Below are 20,406 nucleotides of genomic sequence, written 5' to 3'. Positions count from 1 at the left end.
ACATGGGTGTCTGAGTTGGGTTGTTTTCAAATACATATCTGCTCTAGAGATCCCCTGTCACCAAGCCTCCACATATATTTATTCCATCTCTCCACCCAGGACTGCTGACACTTCCATGCTCTGCCAAAGACAACACTGGCCAATGAAAATGAAGTATTAGGTCTAGTAATAATTAATGTCGTTTTAAATACTTTTTTAAATCGAATTTATTTAAACAATACAACAAAATTTAATCAACAATATAGTTGCCGTTGTTTTCTACTACTTGTGCCCAATGCTCAGGAAGCATTTTAATCCCTCTGTTGTAAAATTCTTGTGATTTTGATGCAAAAAATTCGGTCAATGCATTTTTGAGGCATTCTTCATTATTAAATTTTTTTCCAAGAAGAAAGTTTTGCAAAGGACAAAACAAATGGTAATCGGAAGGGGCAATATCAGGAGAATATGCAGGTTGAGGGAGAACTTCCCATTCCAACTGGCGCAGTTTTTTAGCAGTGATTCTTGCAGTATGCGGTCATGCGTTATCGTGGTGAAGAATTACGCCCTTCCGATTAATCAGCACGGGTTCTTTTTCTCTTAAAGCTTGGGCTAACCTTTCCAATTGGGCGCTATACACTGCACTTGTAATGGTTTGGTTAGATGGTAAAAGTTCATAATGAAGAATTCCTTTAAAATTCCACCAAACACACAACATCACTTTTTTCGCATGCAAGTCAGGTTTTGGCGTGGGCTGCGGAGCCTCATTTTTGTCCAACCATTGAGGCCGCCTTTTCAAATTAACATACAGCACCCATTCTTCATCTCCGGTAATAATTTGCTCTAAAAACAGTAAACGGTTTTGACGAGAGAGGAGCGAACTGCAAATTGTGACTCTTTGATTACGGTTGTTGTTGGTCAACTCATGAAGAACCCATTTTCCAAACTTTTGCCAAGTGCATGCAATTGATTGGAAATTGTTTTTTGTGAACAATTTAAAGTTGTCACAAGCTCTTGTTGGGTAATTTGAGGATTTTGCACCAAAAGAGCTTGAAGAGCTTCTTGATCAAAATTGGACACACGGCCTCGACCACTCTTGTCATCTAACGAAAAATTTCTCTCGCGAAATTTCTCAAACCAACGCTGGCATTTTCTGGCGCTAACTGCATCTTGACCAAGAGCACTACAGATGTTTTTTGCAGCCTCACTTGCTTTTCTTCCTAATTGGAACTCGTAAAGCATGCAGTGCCGAATATGCTCTTCATCCGCCATCTTCTTAGCCCTAGTTTTGCAACAAAAACCAAACCAAACACAAACTTTTTCAAGCAAAACTTGTTAATTGCACTTCACACGTTCTGTAGATACCACGTGTTTGAAGGTTATGTCAATACAAGTCAACGCCAAGCAAGATTTTAAACGAATGTTTAAAAACGACATTAATTATTACTAGACCCGATATTTGCTGACCCACAAACCTGAGCCACCTGGAACTTTCACTGGTAGAGAAGGTGGGGAAATGAAAAGAAAGCACTGAGTATGTAGCCTCCTTGAAAGTTTCATCTAGAGCCTCTAGCCTGGGACAACGAATACTTGTGAAGGCCTCAGGACTAAGCTAAGCACTGGTACCTCTCAGGGAGCTCCCCCACAATAGTGGGGGGCCAGAACACATGGAAATGTGCCTGGGATCCAAGATGAATTCTGGGGAGGAAGCACAATGGATAGAGATAGAACTGAGCAGGGTATCTGAAATAGATGCTGGGAAATGAGAGAAGCACCAAAGTGATGACCTGGTAGGACAAGAAATCACTGCATAGACAATAGGGGCAAGCAAGAGGATTGGATATGACAGCATACTAGGTTGAGGTACTAGGACAGGCAAGTGCATGGACAGGTACCATGTGATGTGTGAGCATATGCATGTTTAAGCATGAGTGGATTTGTGATCATACAGTGATCTGGTGATTTGATTTGCAAAGTCCTGTGAAGATTTTAACACTTCCCCTATCAGTATTTATCACATTTTGTTAAAATAACTTCTTAATTGTTAATCTTCTTATTAGATTACTAAAGACCTGGTGCACAAAATTTGTGCACTTGGCTGGGGGCTGCCTCAGCCTGGTCCTCCCACACTCTGGGAGCTCTCAGGGGATGTTCAACTGACAACCCTGTGGGGAGTCGGCCTAAACTGTCAGTTGGACATCCCTTGCACTGCTGGAGAGGCTTCTGCCACTGCCACTGGACTCACCAGCCGTGAGCCCAGCTTCTGGCTGAGCAGTGCTCCTATAGGAACCACTGACCACCAGGAGGTAGCTCTTGCATTGAGCATCTACCCCCAGTGGTCAGTATGTGTCATAGCCACCACACGTTCCAGTGTTCACGATTTGCATATTAGTCTTTTATTATGTAGGATAAAAGTCATACCTATCTTGATTAACTTTAAGACTTGACTAAGTGGCCAAAGCCAGTTTGGCTCAGTCGTGGAGCATTGGTCTGCGGACTGAGGGGTCCCAGGTTTGATTCTGGTCAAGGGCATGTACATTGGTTGTGGGCACATCCCCGGTGGGGGTTGTGCAGGAGGCAGCTGGTTGATGTTTCTCTCTCATCGATGTTTCTGGCTCTCTGTCTCTTTCCCTTCCTCTCTGTAAAAAATCAATAAAATATATTAAAAAAAAAAAAAAAAAAAAAAAAAGACTTGACTAAGTGGAGAGGCAAATGCCATGTTCCTAGATGGAAAAAAAAAAACAAACAAAAAAAACACACACACACACACACACAAAACAAAAAACAAACAAACAAACAAAAACAACCCTTAATTTTGTAAAATATAAATATCCCAAAATAACCCATAAATTTTTAATGTGATCCCAATCAAAATCCCAATGTGATGCTTTTGTAATGTGATTCTAGATTAAAATTTTACCAGTACAAGTAAATGTAAGAATATTCATGCCAAAGTTTTAAATAAAGAATAATATTTTAGTCACTTTATAAAACTGCAACAGATGGTGGCCATGTAGGACTACTAAATAAATAGTCCAAAGTTTATCTAACTAGTCCTACATGGAAATTTAGACAGAAAATTTGGGATATATGGTAATTCAGTTATTATAATGGATTAGACCAGCAATTTTCAACATGCAATACATGACTATTTAGACAGGGACACTGACCTCTTTTCCCTATTGTCAAACAACAGCCAATATAACAATAACCATTCAGTGTGGATGAATCAAAATTATACTTATTTTTTGTGAGATTGGCAAGAAACGTAATATATTTTTGGTGTGCTGCCTAATTTTAGTAATTAGTTTAGGTGTGCCAGAAGATGAGAAAGGTTGAGCATCATTGGGTTGGGTAGTTAATGTGTTGAAATAACTGACTTGTCATTTGGAAGATCGTTCTCAGCACACACAGCAAGGCCATCTGCGAGTGTACCCATGAGCGTGTGGTCTTGGGTACACTCGCAGTGATGTCACCGTGTAATGTGTCTTCTAGGTATGGCTGCCCAGCGCCGTTGAATATTCGGGGAACCTATATTTTGTCAAGGAAGTCCTGTGCTGTCATGTGGGAGTTGTGTCATCTGAGTCTCTTTTTTGAGCACATGGGGTCCACCCTCCAATGGCTGAATTTACATTCGGTGGCAGGCTGGTCCTTCTCCCAGATGTGGGAAAAAAAGTCAACCAAGAACCAGTTGCAAATGAAAATTAATTTACAATGAATTTATTGGTGGAATTTTAATGAAACATTTCTAAATGAAGGATTGTATATAAAAATTTTTTTAAACTGTACAGTGTCTTTTTTTTTATATAGTTAACACACTACAGAATGTGTCTTTAGATAGCCCTGTCCTAGTGGTATTTTCAATAGCCACTAACCTTGCCTGGTACAGTATGGGGGTTGTAAATTGACATGGAAATTTAAAGCAGGTTCTTGTTGGTGCACAGCACAAATTAGTTATATATGGGGATGGTAGTTTTTTCTTTCTTTCTTTTTTTTATTGATGTTTCTTTTTTATTTATTTATTTTTTAAAATAAATTTTTATTGTTCATATTATTACAAATGTTCCTTTTTTTTCACCCCCCCCCCCACCATTGCTCTCCTCCACCAGGTTCCCACCCCACCCTCTGCCCTTTCCCCACTCCCCATTGTCCTCATCCATAGGTGCACAGTTTATGTTCAGTCTCTTCCCACATCCCCCTCTCCCCTTTTCCCCAAGAATCGTCAGTTCACTCTCCTTCCATACCTCTGATTCTATTGTATTCAACAGTTAATATTGTTCATCAGATTTTTTTTTAATTTCCTTGGTTTTTAGATTCACTTGTTGATAGCTACGTATTTGTTGTTCATAATTTTTATCTTTATTTACTTTCTCTTCCAAAAGAACCCCCTTCAGCAATTCATATAATTCTGGTTTGGTGTTGATGAACTCCTTTAGCTTTTTTTTTTATTAGTGAAGCTCTTTATCTGACCTTCGATTCTGAGTGATAGCTTTGCAGTATAGATTATCTTTGGCTGTAGGTTCTTACTATTCATCACCTTGAATATTTCTTGCCTTTCCCGTCTGGCCTGCATGGTTTCTGTTGAGAAATCAGCTGACAATCATATAGGTGCTCCTTTATAGGTAACTACCTTCTTTGCTCTTGCTGCTTTTAATATTCTCTCTTTGTCTTTTGCTCTTGGAATTTTAATTATGATTTGTCTTGGTGTGGTCCTCTTTGGATTCCTTTTGTTTGGAGTTCAGTGTGCTTCCTGGACTTGCAAGTCTAATTCTTTCACCAGGTGGGGGATGTTTTCTGTCACTATTTCTTTCAGTATGTTTTCGATATCTTGCTCTCTCTCATCTTCTGGGACCCCCATAATTCTGATGTTAGTTCACTTGAAGTTGTCCCAGAGGTTTCTTACATTATCTTCAATTTTCTGGATTCTCTTGCCTTCTAGCTTCTGCGGAGGAGTGTCTTCTGGCTCTTTATGTTCCAAATCTTTGACTTGATTCTTACGATCTTCCATTCTGTTTTTAGGACTGTATAATATTTTTTATTTCAGTCAATGTTTTCTTTATTTCTTGTTGATCCCTTATCATTTCTTGTTGATTCCTTATTAATTCTAGTTGATCCCTTTTCATATCCTCATAGGTCTTATCCATCTTTTCTAGGAAATTCTTGAAAAACCTTATAAGTGTAGTCTTGAACTCTATATCCAGTCGCTTTTTGTCCTCCATTTCTTTCATTTGTGATCTATTTCGTCTCGGCATTTTCGCAGCTTTCCTGAGTTGGTAGCCTTAAAAGTCTCTGTGTTCTGCTTGGATGGGGCGGGGTTTCAGGGTGGAGCCTACAGCTTTGGTTTCCGTCAGCCCTGCCCTATGTGGGTCCTTGCAAGTGCCTCTGAGAGAAAGGTGCCCTCGATTTTCACCTCCTGCCAAACAGTCTAGGCTCTCCCCCAATGAGCCCGGAATTGGGGTTCAGTTCAGTTGGAAGTGGAGTTGAAGGTGGCGTTCAGAGCAGTCTGGAGCCCCTGTCTCCTTCCCACCAGGGCAATCCCGCGGCACAGCCAACCGTCCTTCTCTGCGCGCAATGTGCGCGCCACAGGGACCTCCTTTCGCCTCTCCCCCGGGGTTCCACCTTACAGCCCAGATCCCTATGGATGAGCCTGGGTCCCTGGGGTCTGACCTAGAAGTGGGGTTCAGAGCATTCAGGTCTGGGATTCAGCACAGTCGGAGTTTTATCTCCTTTCCGCTAGGGAACGCCAGCCAGGCACTCAGCCTCCCTCCTCTCTGGCTCCGTCCTCTCCGCGTGTGCCGTATGTCTCCATACCTTAGGCTTTTCCAGCTCCTCCGCGCTTCCTTCTGGTTTTCTCCCTGCTTCTCATTGTAGAATTTCCAGTCAGTTGACTTTCCTGTAGTTCTGGGTAATGTCCATTTTATATTTTAGTTGTATTTTATTGAAATTGTTGTGTGCGGCTGAGGCTAGGTGTTTACCTGTCAGCCATCTTGGAACAACTCTAGGATGGTAAAGGATTGTAAATTAATTCAGTACATTTAAGCATATAATTTTGAACAAATTCTAGTACAATTAATTGAGTGCCTAGCAAAGAGAAAGAAAAAGACAGGAATATTTTTTAAAAAGAAGCTGATTTAAAAATTCTGGCAGTGGAGGGTGGCAATAGTTGCACAATAATATGAACATAGAGCCACTGAACTTTACCCTTAAAATGGAAATTTTATGTTATGTACCTTTACCACTCTGAAAAATAAAAGAAGCCCTGGGCAGGAGGCTCAGTTGGTTGGAGCATTGCCCTGTACACCAAATAGTTTGGGGTTTGATCCCCAGTTGGAGCAAGTAAGAGAGGCAGCTGATCAATGTTTCTCTTTCACCTCTCTCTCTCTCTCTCTCTCTCTCTCTCTCTCTCTCTCTCTGTCCCCTCCTTCTCTCCCTCTCTCCCTTTCTCCTTCCTTCCCTCCCTCCTTCCCTCCCTCAAATCAATTTTTAAAATGTCCTCAAATTAGGATTAAAAAGGGAAAGAGGGAAGGAAGGAGCCAGGAGAGAAAACATGGAGGCAAATGTAGCTTGTGGAGGGGCCTACTCCACTCTGCCAGGACTCCCCCACCTCCTGGGACTGTCTGAGCTGCCCAGGGCTCTCCTGGTCCCCATCCACATTGTCCCTGATACTGGGCTGGACTGGGACATGGCACTTTCAGGTCTGTTCCATGTTCTGGGAACTCAGCTTAGTAAACACTGTTTTCTTCTTTCTCTCCTTGGTCGCTACCTCCTAGGACTTGTTTGGGTCTCTGGAAAAGCATTCTTAGACATGATACATATCATTTGACAAAGAGACTTCTGACTTGATGTTTACGCAATGGCATTAGTGGTCATATCTACACTTGTTGGTTAGTGGAAGTGTGGGGCCTCAGACACCTAAGCAAGCACTGTTGCCCTTGAATAGCAGGAGCTACTACCTCTCCTGTCCCCACTAGCTGGGCCTCTGCTCTGCTCTCTGGTCTGACTTAGACATCTCTGTCCTGCATGCGGCCCAGTGCATATCACAGGCATGAAAGTGCCTGAGTTGTGACTCTGCGATTAAACGTGAAGCTCTGTGAGAGCAGGGAACAGGCTGTACCATCTTCAGTGCCCACACCCCCGCCAATGCCCCTCACAGGAGTGCCTCAGGCTCTTGCTCAGAGAGTAAGTGAAGCCTGAGCCTCTCCAGTGTCCTGTCGCTGCGGCAGAGCCTTTAAGTCGTACACCCAGGTCACCGTGAGCAGTGACGGACACACACACACCTGTTGACACATTGGTGTACACTGGAAAACACTACAACTGCACTGAGATCTTTCTGTTGAATCCTTGTCAAAAGTCCTGTTACTTCCTATGATAGAGTCAGATCGTGGAATCACTGAGTCTAAGCTAGGAGGCTGTCATGGCTCCAGATGAACATAACACATTGCTTTCCAGAGAACACCCACTTAATCCCCACCACAAGCTGTGGAAGCGCCTGCCCACAGCACCCTGGCAGGCTTGTCACTCATTTCCGCCTTTCTTAAACAAAGGTCCACCCCCTGAACTTCATTTCTTTCAGTTACAAAGTCAGCTTTTACTGAGAAACCCTCTCAGCACAAAACACATGAATCAGGATTTAAGGATTCTGAGCCCCAGCTGCTTTGTCTTCGAAAGGGGCTGAGACCAGGACACCTGCAGCTATAAACATGGTCACTCGGCAGGTGGGGTTTGTGAAAACGCATAGAACCTTCACGCGGAAGGGTCTTCGCCTCCCCCTGGTCCAATCTCCCTTTACAGATGAGGAAACACTGCAGAGTGCCGAGGTGACCATCCGCCGGAGAGCAGCTTCTCTCCCTCCCTCCTCACGGCGCTCGGCCTCAGCCCCAGCCCCAGAGCGGCCAGCAGCTCCGGCAGGTGTCCGGGGCCCCATGCTCACCCCTCACGCTCTTGGAGATGCACTGGGACAGCTAGCCCTGGTCCCAGTGGCAGGACAGACAGGCCCACACCAGCCTGACTCCAGAACTTTTGTATTGCTGGCTCAGGTGGCTGCCCCACCTCAGGGTTTGGTCCTGCCTTCCTGGTTAAAAAGGCCCTAGTTTCCTCTAATAACATCTGAATGGAGGGGTTAAGCAATTAAAGGAGTTTCTTGCAGCACTCCTGGCCTACATGTTTACCTCCTGCTTAGCATGCTGGTTTATGTTTAGGGTGATTCATTTAAAATGGTTTCCTCTTTGCCGGCTTTCCCTCTGCCCTCCCACCTAGTTTCTTGGCCAGTTCCAAGCTCTGGAACTGGCCTAAACATGTGCCCAGACCTACAGATGATGCAAAGCAGATAATTCTATCTAAGATCAGTATGGATGGAACTGCTAAACAACAGCACACACAATGGTGAGTCCCCCAAGCGTTTGTAACTTTGGGACATTTGGGTGGGACATTTTGAAGTTACAGTGTAACATAATTTTCTTTCTTTAACAGCAGAAGAACAAGCACTATTTGACCCACTGAAGCTCCTGAGCAGAACTGTCGATGGAGTGAGTCCTGGGGTGCGAGGGATAAGCACGGCTTTTCCTGGGGCAGCGGCGAGCCCATCCCTGTAACCAGGATGGTGATGAGAATGAATGCAGTGAGGCTAAGGTGGGCTTGTGTCCTGAATGAGCTACAACTCAGTTCACTAGGAAGGAAAGCATGAATGAGTGACATGACCTAAACATGTGCCCAGACCTACAGATGACGCAAAGCAGATAATTCTACCTCTTGTGCTCAGGTCCCCTCTATAGATCAGGAGTATGCAGTGCTTCCCTTCTAGAGGTGTCGGGAGAACTTGCAGAGAGCTCTCTTTAAAGTGAGTCTGATTATGTCCCAACGTAGTTCTTTAATTCTTTATTTCATGCAACCCAGAACCCTAGGAGAAGCTTTTAACATAAAACACAGAAATACACAGAGCTACCTGAGTTTCTTCTAAACTTCAGTTTCTGCCAAACCCAGGACCTTCATGGTCGTAGATTCATAAAACTCTAAGACACTGGAGATGACAGCCCAGTGATGACAGGAGCCTGCGTCTGTTCCTGCCCTTCATCCCTTCCCCAGATGGGCCCCCTAGTCCCAGCCAGCCAGTCTTCCCCTCTGCCTGGTCACAGCCTCAGAATCCTCAGCCAGCACCTCCATCAGCTTCCACGCACGAACTGCAAGTGGCATTTTGAATGGAAACCTTTCGCCATCCTGTTCTCGTTCAGCCCTTACCACTTAGAGACGAACTAGAGTCTAGAGACACTGATAAACCAGGATGAAACCTGGACTCACCACTCCTAAGTGACAGAACCAGGAATGGAGCCAGGCCTCTGAGTTCCAGCTCCACATCCACATCCTTTTTATTCCTTTAAGGCTAATAAGACCCAGCTTTTCTAAATTTATTCAACAAATAGTTGTAGAGAGACTATTACATACCAGGCAGGCATTCTGCTCAGATAAACCACTGATCCCTCTTGGTCCAGCTAGAGTGAATTTCATAAACCATAGGCCCTTTTCTTTCACTCAGCATGGACTGGATCAAAATTTAGATGATAGATAGATAGATGATAGATAGATAATTTATGGCATTCTTGTACCAAGGACTTTAGAAATATCTCTCAAAAAGAGGTTTACAAAGTTAATAATGCTAAGATAATTAGTTACTACTACCCACTACCAGTTGTCTTGGATTATCTAGGGTTTTTTGTTTTTCCTGTGCTCTTTCCCTAGGTATTGTGCTGTAAGATTTTCTTCATAGAACATGACCATATATAGTTTTGATGGAAAAACTACTATGGGAGGAAAGTGAGCACATTGCTCCGAGTCTACATCAATGTTTAGGAGAAAAAGAAGATCTAATCATCATATCTCTTGGTTACATTTAAATTATCAACCAAAAACAAAATGTCAGTTGAGGGTCAGCTATGTCTTCCCCTGGTTATATTATAGGGAGAATAGCACTGAACCAGGTATTAGGACACCTAAGTTCTCATTATGCTCGTCCCCTGGGCAGCCTGTGACACAGGTGAATCACTCTAAGATTGATGAGCCTCTCTCCTCCTTTATAACCTGCCGGACTGGCAATAATAATCCTATTATTAGGATTAGAAATAATAGGAACTCCCACTGGTATTATGACTTAATCTTTGAAACCCTCTCACAACAACCCATGAGGTGGGCAGAGCAGTTGTAATTACCACCAATTAAAGGTGAGAAACCCAAGGCTCAGGGAAGGGAAGTGACTCACAAAGGCCACCCAGGGGGAAAGTGTGGTGTGGGAGTGAGCATCCTGCTCTCTGCGGAATGCCTTCTCTGCTTCTTCAGGGCAGCGGGGTTGGGACTGGAAACCTCTTCACCCCTCAGAGTCCTGGGTGCACAGGGGTTGCTAGTTCTCCAGGCAGCTCTCAAGACCTTGGAAATATTGGGGCGGCTCTTGGCAGGTTTTCCGGCACAGAGATTAGGACAGGCTGTTTTCAGTGAGCGGCTTCTCTGCTGTGCACACAGACTCCCATGTATTTGCTGCTATTGGCTCCACCTCTCTGCCACATTGTCCTTTGCTGTTTTCCTGTGAAAGGCACAAAACACACACACACACACACACACACACTCACTCACCGCTTAATTATAAATATAAATTTTAGTGGAATGGCCTTCCATCGGAATCCTTAGACTTTTAAATAACAGCCTCTTTAAGAAATTTGGTAGGTCATGTCCTGCAGACAGATTCTTGCAGCACATTGCTCAGGAAAAGACCAGAAGAAGAAACAGAAGACGCACACCGTGTGGGGCTGGCTCTGAGGGGCAGGCAGTCATGTGAGCTGAGGCAGGGACCAACACTGCTACCCCCAACCCTTCAGGAGTCTGTGCCCTGAGTGAACCTGTCCCCAGTGCAGCACTCTCATCCATGTGATTACAGACGTCACTGTGAGGTCACCCTCACCACCCCCAGGGCCTAAGGGAGGGGCTGCCAACATCCTGGCATATGGTGAGTTCTCCACTCCTGTCTACTTTACAGTAGAGCCTGCAGACCTTAAAAATAGATGGTGAGAAGACAATCATCCATTTTAGCCTCATAAATATTTTTAAACGGAATGTTGATTAAATAATATGGATAAAATAAATACTGATGAAATACCGTCTTGGGTCAGAAGATAGCCATCCACACTTCTCCCTGCTTTCTCCGGGGGCATAGTTGACCCGGGTACATCTGAACCCGCCACACTGCATCGTTTTGCTGCCAGTGTGTCATTGTGAATGTTGATTCAACATTTTCCTAGTTTTCAGTATTTTGTAGTCATTGTGTAAAATGAGGCCTACATATTCGGTTTTTCTGCTTGGGAAGCTGTCAGTGGACTGCAATAACAATATCATTTACTTTTTCTTAGAACAATGCTGAGAAAAGAAAAATTGTGATGATAATCAACACTATTACTAAAAGAACATTTACACAACTTGCATTATTAAATATGAAAAGGTAAGAGAAATAATGACACTGTTTTATAGAATGTTCTGAGGTAGTGGTGGATTTTGTTCGTTTCTTTGTTTTTAGTATTTTTGTGTAGCACTAGGAGTCAAAGTACGAATCATGGAATGATTGGAATAGCTGCTTCCAAAGGACTAAGAGTCTTTGGCCTTTTACTTCTGTGGTTTTTAAAAAATAATCACAAACTCAGCTCTGAAATTGCTTCTTATATTTCCTTCACAAATAATGAACTTTGCATGTGGCTTCAACACTCTTTACTTAATGGGGTTCTATTCTTCAGAATGTCACCAACAGAAAATAATCTAATGTCCTAACGGGGCTAACCCCCTCCCCCTGCAGCAGACACATGACACAAACGCCGCCTTGAAACGAGGACAATGACAGCGCAGGGCAGAAATGGTTCTACTCTTTGGGGACAAATGACATCCCAGGAGTTCAGACCTGTTGACGACTGAAATATTTTTGATTAATCCAAGTGATTTGAATGTACAAGGTTCCGTTCAATGGCTTTCCCATCTGTTTGTTAATCATTTATTTAGAAAAGCCGTATTCTCGGATGTAAAGGGCGGAAGGAAGAATGCTTAGTAGGGAAAGGGTTAAAATGGTTAAAATCTGGCTTGGCCCTCAGAGTACAGCTTCGATATCACTTTCTCCAGAATTCTTTCCTGAGTCCCAAAGACTGTTAAACTAAGGTGACCAGACGTCCTGCTTTTGAACAATTTGTCCCGTGTCCCGAGGCGTTTTCAAAAAGTCCTGATTTTTGGGAAGAATGCACGACAAGCTAGGGAACGGCGGGAGAACGGGAGGGAATATACGGTTTTCGGCGGCCATGTGGCTATTTATCCAAGATATGAATTTTATATTATTTTTGTTAATTTTATAATGTTAAACTTTAATAATAACAAATAATTGTTGAGAACTGATTATCGAGAACTGCTTAAGTTCGCATTGTTGATCAGTTGTTAGAATTGTGGAATACGCGCTGTCCTTACCAGGAACTAATGCTATGACTGAACGCATTTTTTCTATGGTAAATAAAGTGTGGACATCAAAAAAATCACAATTAAGTGTTGAGACTTTGAAAGCCATTTTATGTGTGAAATATAATTTAACAAATTCTTGTGAAAAATTTCATGACCTTTTAAACAACGACAGCCATCTACTAAAAAAAATTCACTCAAATGAGAAATATGCCAAAGAATAAAATACTATACATAATTTTTTATTTATTATATTTGTAAATTGTACTTATGTTGAAAATTTAAAAAATATATTGCAATACTATTTTTGCGTTCTATAAAAATTTTTGTTGCTCCATATAGGCCAAATTTTTAATCAAGAACACTCACACAAACACACACACACACTCACACACACACACACACACCCACACACCCCGGTCAGTGGTGTCCTGCTTTACCAATGTTAAAATCTGGTCACCTTATATTAAACACCTGACCTGGCCCCAAGGACCTGAGAGCCCCTCCTCCTGGTACCCCGCACATGCTAGTGACCAGTTTTACCCACTGACCCAGGTCTGCTTTGTTCAGCCTTGAATATTAGAACTCAGTACTCAGCTGGTGCATAGAAAGAATCCATACATGTGCTGGATATAAGAGTTTTAAAATGATGTTCATAAAAATGAAATTGGCGAGAGGCAGGAGGCAGCTGGATGATATTAAGGCATGTTTCATGTAAGTTCTCCTAGGAGACAGAGCTCTGGGAGAGAACGATTGGGCAAATATGACATGTCCGGTGTGACAATTCTGTTTTTTAAATCAGGCATTTCCACTACAATGTAACTATTGTATGTTTACAAGGGGGTTGGGAAGGCTTCATGCCTTACAGTCATACCCAGAGCATCCGACTCAGGCAACACTAACTTCTAGCAAGATTGCTCCTTTTCACGATATTTATAATTAACTCTCCTTTGAAAAATGTATTATTTGTTTGTTTGTTTGTTTTGTTAATCCTCATCTGAGAATATTTTCCCATTGATTTTTAGAGAAAGTGGAAGGGAGGGGGAGAGACAGAAAGAGAGAAAGAGCGATGTGAGAGAGACACATCCATTGGTTGCCTCCAGCACATGCCCTGACCAGGGCTGGGGATTGAGCCTGCAACTGAGGTACAAGCCCTTGACCTGAATCAAATACAGGACCCTTCAGTCTGTGGGCCAATGCTCTCTCCATTGAGCCAAACTGGCTAGAGCTAATTAACCATACTTTTAAAAAAATGATGGAGAAATGCCATTTCAGAAAGAGTGTACGAAGAGGCCTGAAAAGGCGTAGGGCACATGAGAAAATTCCCTCCTTAAAGAGGAGCTCAGGCACGAGGAGGGAGGATGGGTAAAACACTAGTGGGCCATGTTCCTTGGGGCAGGCGCCCTGCTGGGCAGGTCTGTGTCCAGCCCTGATGTGGTATCTAGAGAACCTGATCCAAGGGCAGGGGGGGGGGACTGAACTAAATCCCTTGTCATGCTGTTAAAAGAATGTGAGACCAGCCCAGGGCTGGGCAATAAGGAAGGATAATGCCCTTTTCTTTAAAATATTCCGAACCACAGGTCAGAGTTTGGAAATGACTTTCTCAAGGCAGCTATCCTGGGTGTAGGAGAGGCCTGGCAGGAGACGGAGGATGGTCTACTAAGTAAGCTGAGGCCAGAGATGTTTCAGGCCCAAGGTCAGGTCAAGAGCACAGTGGAACTTTGGCCCCTCAAATTGTTGCAATTAGAGCAGATCAGCAACCAGAAGTTGCCGGCAGACACAGACATCTGGGAGAGGAAAGACAGTACAGCCAGGGCTTGATACGGCAGGTTTGCACTTCTAGTGAGGACTGGTGATGTCACTCCATCACGTCATTTTGTAGAGTCAAGCCTGCAACCTCTTAGTGGAGATGAAAAGCAAAACACACACACCTGTGGTTCTCATATCTGCCTGAGATCAGAGAGGCGCTGTTTAGAAATGCAGACAACCATGTCACCCCCAGAATTGCAGGCAGGCCAGGGAACTCTGCTGCGATGGTATGGAAACCTTCCTCTGGTAAAGGGAAAAACTCCTGAGATCAGAGCATAGATACATCCCCAAACCCATGTAAGAGTGCCATTGACTTTGACATCAACACCTGGAAGGTAAAGTCTCTTGCCCTTGGAAAAGATGCTTTTCTTTGGGGCATCTTAAATACTTGTTTTATGGAAGAGGAGGTAATACAGGAACTCCATTGCTTGATATTTTTTTAAAAATTGGAAACTAATTTTGTTTTGCTTTGGGGTGAAATGAAGAGTGGTAATTGGACCTTTCTTTTGTTTTTTTAGTTTTGATGGTCCATTTTTGTAAGAAAGTGAATACCAAGCAAAATACAAATGGATGTAGAAAATTCTGCTGAATTCAGCAGTATCTGTAAAAGTAAATACAACTCTAAGAAACACCCGCCAGGCCTGCCCCAACCCCTTTAGGTAAAAAAGTCCCACATTACAAAACTCAGCAAGAGCCAGCCATTATTTTGCCCAATCTCTGCTTTCACATCTTTTTATAAAAAGAGTTTTATTGAAATACAATTTACATACCAAACAATTCACCCATTTAAAGTGTACAATTCATGCCGAAACCGGTTTGGCTCAGTAGATAGAATGTTGGCCTGTGAACTGAAAAGTCCCAGGTTCGATTCCGGTCAAGGGCATGTACATTGGCTGTGGGCACATCTCTGGTAGGGGGTGTGCAGGAGGCAGCTGGTCGATGTTTCTAGCTCTCTATCCCTCTTCCTTCCTCTCTGTAAAAAAATCAATAAAATATTAAAAAAATAAAAATAAAAAATAAATAAAGTGCACAATTCAGTGGTTTGCGAAATATTATGCTATTAACTATTAAAATTGTGGTAAATATATACTTAACATAAAATTTGCTATTTTAACTAGTTTTATGTGTATAATATTAAAGAGCACAATTGCTGGAGCCTATGGTAAGATAGTTTTGTAAGGAACTGTCAAACTGTCTTCCAAAGTGACTGAACCATTTTGCATTCTTTCTAGAAATGAGTGAGAGTGCTTATTGCTCCACATCTTCCCCAGCATTTAGTGTCAGAGTTTCAGATTTTGGCCATTCTAATAGTATGTAGTCCTATCTCATTGTTGATTTGATTTGCATTTTCTTGATGACTTCTGCTGAGAAGCATCTTTCAAGTGCTTATGTGCATCTGTATATCTTCTTTGGTGAGGTGTCTTATAAGGTCTTTAGCTGCTGTGGGGTACACATCCCCTGCTCCTGAGGAAGGAGATCTGTTTACATACTCTTTCCTTTGTTTTTAAGGTCCCTCCCAATGGTGGGTTACTCTGCTGGGGGTGTGGTTTTGGCAAAATCAGTCTCTGTCTCTTCTACCCATCTCTACAGGCCCTTTTGTCCTTTATTGTAGAGCAAATGTTCAGTTAGTTCTCAGGTTCATTGCAGGGAATTTTTCCATATGTAGTTGTGTGTTTGTTGTTTGTTGTGTTGTGGGAAAAGGTGAGTTCCAGTTCTTTCTATGTTGCCATCTTAAATTGCTTTCTCTTGTTGTTGAATGTTAAGAGTTTTATATAATTGGATAGCAGTCCTTTATCACGTCTTTTGCAAATATTTTCTCCCAATCTATTGCCTCTCTTTTTGTTATCCTGACAATGTCTTTCACAGAGTAGAATTTATTATTTTAATAAAATCCGTTTATTAGTTATTTCTTTCATGGATTGTGCCTTTAGTGTTGTATCTAAAAATACTTCAACAGCCCTAGCTGGTTTGGCTCAGTGTACAGAGCATTGGCCTGCAGACTGAAAGGTCCCAGGTTCGATTCCAGGCAAGGGTCCCAGTTGGAGGTGTGCAGGAGGCAGCTGACTGATGTTTCTTACTCTCTATCTCTCTCCCTTCCTTTCTGTAAAAAATAAATAAAATACATTAAAAAAAAAAAAAGTCTTCAACAAATGCTAGGTTATCTAGATTTTCTCCTATATCATCTTCTAGGCGTTTTATAGTTTAGCATTTTACATTTACGTCTGTGGTCCATTTTGAAATAGTTTTTGTGAGGGGTACAAAGTCTGTGTCAAGATTTCTTTTTTTTTTGCATGTGAATGTTCAGTTGTTCCAATACCATTTGTTAAAAAGACTGTCATTTCTACATTGTATTGCCTTTGCTCCTTTTTCAAAGATCAGTTGACATACTAGTATTTACATTGGTCTATTTCTGGGCTTTCTAGTCTGTCCACTGATCTTTTTATCTATTCTTTTGCAAATATCACACCATCTTGATTACTATATATACTAATAAAAACCTCGGTGGCCCTTGTGTTCTTATGTCCTCACAAGATGGTCGCCCCCATGTAGTCATAAGATAGCCACCCCCATGTCATCACAAGATGGCCACCCCCATGTTGTTACAAGATGGCCAGCAGGGGTGGGCAGTTAGCTGTAAGTGTTTTTGTAGATTTTTTTTTTTTTTTTTTTATCAAGTTGAGGAAGTTCTCTATTTTTAGTTTGCTGAGGGTTTTTAATCATGAATGGTGTGGGATTTTGGCAAATGCTTTTTCTGCAACAATTGATATGATTATATTATTTTAATTCTTTTTAGTCTATTGATGTAATAAAATTACATTAACTGATTTCATATGCTGAACCAGCCTTGAATACCTAGGATAAATCCAAATTGATTGTGATATATTATTCTTTTTATACATTGTTGGATTTGATTTGCTAATTGTTGAAGATGTTTACATTTGTATTCATGAGAGATATTGGTCTGTAGTTTTTTCTTTTAGTGTCTATTTGATTTTGTTATTATGGTAATAGCCTCATATAATAAGTTAGGAAGTATGCCCCCGCTTCTGTATTTGGGAGGAGAATTTGTATAATTTCTATCTTAAATGGTTGGTAGAATTCATCAGTGAACCCTCCTGGGCCTCCGGTGTTTTATTAAATATTGAATCAATTTTGTTAATAGATAGAGGCCTATTCAGATTGACTGTTTCTTTTTGTGTGAATTCTAACAGATTGTGTCTTTCAAAGAATTGGTCCATTTCATGTAGACAATTAAACTTGTGGGCATAGAGTTATTTATAGTATTCTTTTATTATCCTTTGATGCCCTTGAGATCTTTAGTGATGTCTCCTCTTTTATTTCTGATTATTTATGATTTTAAGCAATATTGCTTATATCTAATTATTATTTTAATTATTAGTAAATTTTGTGTCTTCTTTTTTTATTAGCCTGGCCAGAGGCTAATTGATTTTAATGATCTTTTGAAAGAACCAGCTTTTTGTTTTATTGATTTTCTATTCTGATTTCTTGCTTTCAATTTCATTGATTTATGCTCAAATTCGTATTTCTTTTCTTTTGTTTACTTTAGATTTAATTGCTTTCCTCTTTCTAGATTTCTGAGAAAGCAGTTTCGGTGATTCTTAGATCTTCTCTTATAACGTGCTAGAGGCCTGGTGCATGCACTCATGCACTGGTTGGGTCCCTTGACCTGGCCTGTGGGAACTGGGCTGAACATCCCTTGATTGGTCCCAGAATGCAAGAGGGCACTCTACAAAGTTGCTGTTGCTCAGCAGTTCCTGCATCAAGTGCATGCCCCATGGTGGTAAGTGTGCATCATAGTTACCAGCCAGCCAGCCAGTTGGTTGCTTGGCTAGTCACTTGGGCATGCATATATATATATATATATATATATATATATATATATATATATATATATATGCTAGAGGCCTGGTGCATGAAATTCATGCACGGGGGAGGGGGGTGGCAGGGGGGGTTTCCCTCAGCCCAGTCTGCACCCTCTCCAATCTGGGTCCCCTCAAGGGATATCTGACTGCCCTCTCACAATCCAGAACTGCTGGCTCCTAACTGCTCACCTGCCTGCTTCCTGATTGCCCCTAACTACTGCTGCCTGATCACCCCCTAACCACTCCCCTGTCAGCCTGATTGATGATTTACTGCTCCCTTTCCAGCCTGTTTGCCCCCAGCTCCCCTCCTCTGCTGGCCTGGTCACCCCTAACAGCCCTCTCTTGCAGGCTTCATTGCCCCCAACTGCCCTCCCTTGCAGGCCTGGTCCCTGCCAACTGCCCTCCCTTGTTGGCCTTATCTCCCACAACTGCCCTCCCTTGCAAGCCTGGTCCCTACCAACTGCCCTCCCCTGCTGGCCATTTTTTGGTGGCCATCTTGTGTCCACATGGGGGCAGGATCTTTGACCACATGAGGTCAGCCATTTTGTGTTTTAGAGTGATGGTCAATCTGCATATTACTCTTTTATTAGAGAGGGTAGAGGCCTGGTGCATGGGTTGGGGCCAGGTGGTTTGTCCTGAAGGGTGTCCCAGATCAGGGTGGGGGTTCCCTTGGAGTGTGCAGTGGCTTGGGTGAGGGGCCTGTGGTGGTTTGCAGGCCAGCCACACCCCCTGGCTACCCAATTGGAGGGCCTGGTATCTGGGATATATTTATTTTCTAGAATTGAAACTTTGTATTCTGGAGTGGAGCAAAGCCTTCTGCTTGCTCTGTGGAGGCAGCCATTTCTGTTGGGATTTATTCACCTTCTATAATTGAAACTTTGTAGCCTTAAGTGCAGGCCTGAGTGCGGAAAGCTTGGCTTCCTCCATCGCCGGGGACAACCCTAGCCTCCTGCTCTTTCCAGTTCCATGGCTGCCACCTTTTCTGTTTGGATTTATGTATCTTCTTCAAACTTGTAGCCTTGAGTAAAGGACTAGGCCAGCAAGGGCAGGCAGAAAGCTTGGCTTCTTCCATTTCCAGGGAAACCCAAGCCTCCCTCTTGCTCTCTGTGGCTGTAGCCATCTTGGATGGGTTTATCTGCATATTTGCTCCTGAATGGTTGGTGGGCATGGCTTGTGGGTGTAGTGAAGTGATAGTTAATTTGCATATTACTCTTTTATTAGATAGGATAGATGCATTCAAAGCTATAAAATTTCCTCAAAGCACTGCTTTTGCAGCATCCCACAGATCTCAATAAGTTGCGTGTGTATAATCTATAATGATTTCCCATCTTTCTTTTCTATTATTGGTAGTTGCCTCACAAGTTGACCTCCTGTACTCCACTGACTTTCACCTCACCCATCAGCCTCCTACCAGCAGTGTTACATCTTGGGTCTTGTCATCCTTTAGACCTGTTCCACCTCTGGAATCTTCCTGTTGGCCTCTCCTGACCAGAACTTATTTGACTTCTACCTCTCCCACATGCTACACCCACTGAACTTGCTCTTCTTCCTGTTAGGAGTTTCTGTTCTGTTACCCCTCCCAATTCTCCCAGGCCCTTGTCACCCTCCTTTAAAGGCAATTACCCAACTCCCTTCCCAGTCAGAATTAGACACTGTAAATTAAAGACACTATGAGTTGATCATAATTGCATTTAAATTATAATGAGTTAAGCTGACTATGGAATCAAAATAGTATTGTTTCTGTTTTTTAAAGGTCTCATAATTTTATGCTATAAATAAGTAAAAATGAAAGGACTAACAGTATAAATGAAAGGACTATTGATTGTTAACACAAATTACTCATTGAGAAAGATTTTCACTGCCAAGAACTCTGAATGGAGGTGGTTAAGTAGCTGTTGATTAGTGAATGAGTTTCAGGCTGAAGACCCTATTGCCATGACAAACCACCAGAGAACTGTCAAAACTAATGGTAGTTTACAAAACATGGCAGGAATTGGTGAAAACTGGCAGGAGTAGATTCTAACTATGAACAGGATCAAATACCAAATAAAATTATCCGATTAAAGAATATGCTAGAGGAAATAAATTTTGAAGACGTTGGCATCAAGGATGGATATGTGCTGCATTGGCTACTCCATCCAAGGTAACGATGCTCCAACTTTAATTCTTTAAGCTATAGAATTCTTTCTTCAAACTGAAACAAAATCAGAACTATGATTAAAATAAAGTCAAGGATCTGGAGCCTTTTACCCAGTCCTACTGACTTTGGAGG

The sequence above is a fragment of the Pipistrellus kuhlii genome, unplaced genomic scaffold (assembly GCF_014108245.1).
Source record: "Pipistrellus kuhlii isolate mPipKuh1 unplaced genomic scaffold, mPipKuh1.p scaffold_m20_p_3, whole genome shotgun sequence".
NCBI classification, from domain to species: domain Eukaryota; kingdom Metazoa; phylum Chordata; class Mammalia; order Chiroptera; family Vespertilionidae; genus Pipistrellus; species Pipistrellus kuhlii.
This window is presented reverse-complemented; position numbering follows the sequence as displayed.